The following is a 4940-nucleotide window of genomic DNA, read 5'->3' as shown; positions in this document are numbered from 1 at the left end:
CATACTTTATGATAGTTTGCATTTTGGACCAAACCTGGCACAGTAATATAACATCTTGCATCGTTCCTTTAGTAACGTGATTGAAAATATCAAGAAAAACATTATGGGTTAATTAGTTTTAGTTCAATTTTGTGTCTTAATTTTGATGTTTCGTGCATGGTAGTAAAATATAATTTAATTCATGATCAAAATTGTTGGTAGTTTTATTAAGGATTTGTTAACTTTTCTAAATTCAGGGATTTTGGGACATATCATTAGTAAAAAAATAAATCATAGGCAACTGCATTTTTCAGAGATTGAAACATCAGACCTAACTTATATTTCAGAAAAGAGGAAATACTACGTCACACTATGAACTGTCCCGGTGCTAATCTAGAGAAATTTCAGAGAAGTGCCTTTATTTCCCCTACTTTGAGCGTTGTATTTTTGCTAAAAAAAACACACCTAGCTACCTTTATTTGTCGGATAGTCATGCTCCTCAAGTATGTAAGAGCATCTACACTTGGACTTGATAAATTTGACCCCTCAAGTGTTTACGGACGCATCCGGTCAATGATCGGGCATGTCCGTTTTAATCCTTTATTTTTTCATTCATGCAGCCGCACTTCTCATATATTTTTTATATGTCCGGCATTTGCATGTGATTGATAAAGAAGAAGGGAGAGAAAATAATGAATAAGGAAAAAAGAAAATGTGGTTGGAGGTGGGGTTGCATCCTACGTCGCGGACATGTTCGGACGCGTCGCGAGTCCTTATATCATGCTCATATTTAAGATGGATATGAGGGGTGTTGGTAGTCTGGATGTTTGAGACGGATATAAGAGTTTTGATTGGGTCGCGTTTTTGTTGCCAATCACTGACCGAACGGTTTGTCTAAACATTTGAGACGGATACAAAAGGTCCAACTGTAAACGCTCTAATTGTTCAACTACTAATGCACCGCTCTATGCGTGAAAGGTCTGGAAAAGAAGAACAAGACCCGCGAGCCACGAGTCCATACGGGAAGGAACATGATGATGTCTCCTTGCAAGTTTCAGAAAGAGGGGGGAAATGAGATTTTGCACTAGCACCGTAGATGTGTAGCAGTCGTGTTGGGTGATATTTTGCAGCTGGACATGACACAATGCCAATTTGCTATTGCGAGTTGCTTATCAGGGACGACCTGATTTCCCCTTTTTGAGAACATTGGCATGACCTCATGTTGGTACCCAATTTGGTTTTTCGCTAACAAAGGCCTAGGACATGTTTTGTTGGTCGTATAGAGCCCAACGAGCCCCTCGAAAAGAGTTTACCTATTGTGGTTGCCCTCATACACTATTTGACGTGCATAGCACAAACTTTAAAGCATCTCACAACTAGGCCCGCTAGCAATCCTCGAATCAGCAGTTTCTAATGAGTCACGTTCGACCAAAACGGGGGAGGGGAACGCGGTGTGAAGCTCATGCGGCCACGAAGATGGTGCGAGCTCGCATTTGGTGTTACATCCTGCCGATTCAGTTGCCCTATATAGCTCCCTTCACCTCACCACCAAAACTCTCGCCACCCTCCTCCCCTATTTCAAGCTTTCGCTCCGACACACGTCGAGACCGACGAGCAGGTAAGCAACTCTCCTTCTCCGTTCGACGGTCCATGGTGGCGACTCATGTCTTCCTTTTCTTTGACGTGTTCCTTGACTCTCTTGAGCTGCATCGATTGCCTCTGTGATTCAATCACCCCACTCTTTGTACTCGTTGTGAGAACATGTGGTAGGGTTTGATGTTAGAGCATATGGTAGGGTTTGATGTGTGACCATCTTGTAGCATTGTACACTGCCGATCTGTTAGATTGTGGTGTTGTGGTAGCTATTGGTGATGGATTTGTAGCATGCTAGGGGTGTATGGTAGTGTTGAACAGAATATATTGGTAGCTAATTGTGTTGGATTGGTAGAATGCGTGTTGATGTATGCTGCTCACACCGTGCTGTATTGAGCTAGATAGTCCGGTACTGTGTGCAATGCTTACTATCAATGTGTGCTACGATTGTCGGAGAGACCATGCAAACTCAAGAGGTTAGCCATGACATTGTGTTGGTCGGTTCCCTCCCTCCTATGTCGAGGAATCCTATCCCCCCATCGAGGACCAGATGCCTCCTGATTCAGATGTGTCCGAGGTTTCAAGCATCGGTTCGCCTATTATGCCTACACCATTTGTGCTTACTATGTAAAATATTGTTGTTGTTGCCCCTGCACAAACGGCAACCTATAAGGCAAAGAAGGATTGTAGGGAAACATTGTGAAGTGGCAGTCGTTCATGTCCATATTCGTGCTTAACAAGATGTGTGAGCTCATACCTAGTGGAGTTAGGACTGACAAGGGCTTTAAGGAGGTGCACTTGAACACCATTGCGAAGCAGGTGTTTGAGTTATGTGGCCAAGAGGTGACTTCCATCCAGGTCTACAACCACCTTAGAAAGCGGAGAGATGGATGGATCTGAGTGTCCAAGCTCAGAGACATTAGTGGCGCCTCATTTGATCATACCACTTGCTCGATTGTTCTAGAGGCAGAACATTACCCCGGCCATGTCGCGGTTATCTCACATCTCGTTTGTTTAAGCCTGTCAACCATTGTATTTTCGCAACTAACAACAAGGTGTTTCTTTCTAAGGACCACCCTACAGATGGATCACATCTTCTCCTTTGGGCTGGCAATCGACAACCATGTTATGGGCTCCGATGAGCCTCTCGATTCGCCCATGTGTTTGAATTCCCAGACAAACATGAGTTGAATACCGTCCTTGATTGTCCGGGCAAGGCCTTCGAGCACATCTTTGTGCTTGATAGGAAGAGAAAGAGAGACAACTTGATGAAGGAGGAGATCGGTGTCTTCACCAGCATGACCGAGGCTATCAAGGAGGTGGAAACCACCATAAAGCACAAAAATTCGATCGATGTCTACCCTGACATGTACACCGCCGTCATGGATCAAGTGGCTTCAACCAAGAGGCTCTCGTGGCTACACTGATCCACCTGATGGACAACAAGGCCCATAGTCTTGGGTTTGTTGCCATGGTAGACACTCACATGGTGCTCTAGCTCAAGAGCTGGTTGGGCAAGCACTACTACTAATGATGTATGTGCCGGTGGTGACCGAGGGAATGATCCCTGACGGTGATGGCGATGGTGATGGGGACGACGATGACGTATATTTTGTGTAGCTAGGGCTTGAAAACTACTGATGGTTTGTATATTTTGGTAAGGTGGTATATACTAACCCCTCACTCTGATAGCAAACTTGCGTTGGTAGGATTACACCCTCTTTTGGATATGGTGATAGGATGACACCATAGTAGTGATAGGTTGAACTTGCTATGTTGTATGATCATGCATGCTTACTTATGTTTCATGTCTACTATTACGCTCCATTGCTTGCTACTTAAATTGTTGCTCTTCTACAATGCCAGGACAAGTGGTATGTGGTGTTCCACTAGAGGGTTCCAGGGGTCTACACTTCATGGGAAGCATGCAATGAACAAGTGTCAGGTTTCAAAAACATCTACCACTGAGGGTTTAAGACTAGGCAAGTGATAGACGATGCTTACTCCAAGGCCGTGCTCAAGCAGGCATGCGACCACGTTGAAGTTGGCAAGGTGGATCGTCAGTTTGGGCTGAAAAATTCATCATCATCCTCGAGTTCGCCGTGATTGCAATGATGTTTTGTTCGTGTGATTGGTGTGATCGTGTGTAAGGCATAGCAGGTAATCTTGCCACGTAGGGTGCAAGGTTAACACACCTTATAGTTTGTGTGCAACCAAACAATGTGTAGCTGCATGAGGCGAGCCAATGAAGAACACCAAACATCATTGCCAAAATTGATCCACTAATGCACGTAACCACGATGCGGACACCCAAACGAGGTGCAAATGTTGTTTTTTTCTTATTTTTTTTAACCAAACCCAACTAAGTAACATATACAATGCAGGCAAAGTCGACGCGAGCAACCGAACATGCCCCTACTCACTTGCTTTGAGCTGCTTGGGGTATGTGAGTACATAGAGCTCTTAGCGGGACTCACCAAATAGTGTTTACCCCTTTGAGGAGGCCTTCAAGATTATTTTCTTGGTCAAAAACGCGTGAAGTGGTTCTTATAGCCGTCACATGCTCGACGTTTTCTCTGAATTTCCTTTTTTTATTTTTTTTCGCTTTGAGGTTTTTTTTTCTTTGGTTTTTGCCTTTTTTTCTAGGTTAAGTTTTTTTGCAAAGTACAATAATGCTTTTTTAAAAAAAATGTTCTTTCACGAGAAGCAAATATTTGCATCCGCAAGCATTTGACGGGAAATAATTATGATTCCACGGGAAGTACACCATTGTTCTCGGAGAAAAAAATGTGTTTCTGTGAGAAGCAGAGATTTACTTCTACGAGAAACACAGCTATGCTTGTGCAAAAAGCACATATTTGCTTTCATGAAAAGCACAATTGTATTTCTGTGTCAAAAGGTAAAAATAGTAACCGTGCTTCTGTGCTCTATTTTTTAGCATTTTGTTTTTTAGGTATTTTTTTCTAGTTTTTCATTACAATATTTATCGAAATCTATTAACATCAAACAGTTCAATATTTTGGCGCACGATTCAAAAGATGAAACATTCTATAAAAGTGGATATGGGAAGAAAAAAAAACTCCTAGGATATGACAAGTAGTACACATGCACCGCCCCACTCCTAGGTTTGCGAGAGTGACCTTCACAAATCCAAGAATCCTTAACTAGTTTTTTCTAGAAACGAGTACCCTTATCTATCTTTTTAGCCGAGATACCCTTAACTAGTGATTTCGTAGCAAGCTATACGGGCGACCAACTCGCTCGACAAAAGTGTACGCCCCTGGTCTCTAGGTGGTTGACATGGTCAACTAGTTGAACGTCTACGCTGACCGTTGACCTTTACCTTTTAAAGAAAAATCTTGCGTTCG

Source organism: Hordeum vulgare, chromosome 7H (genome assembly GCF_904849725.1).
Source record: "Hordeum vulgare subsp. vulgare chromosome 7H, MorexV3_pseudomolecules_assembly, whole genome shotgun sequence".
In the NCBI taxonomy this organism is placed as follows: domain Eukaryota; kingdom Viridiplantae; phylum Streptophyta; class Magnoliopsida; order Poales; family Poaceae; genus Hordeum; species Hordeum vulgare.
This window is presented reverse-complemented; position numbering follows the sequence as displayed.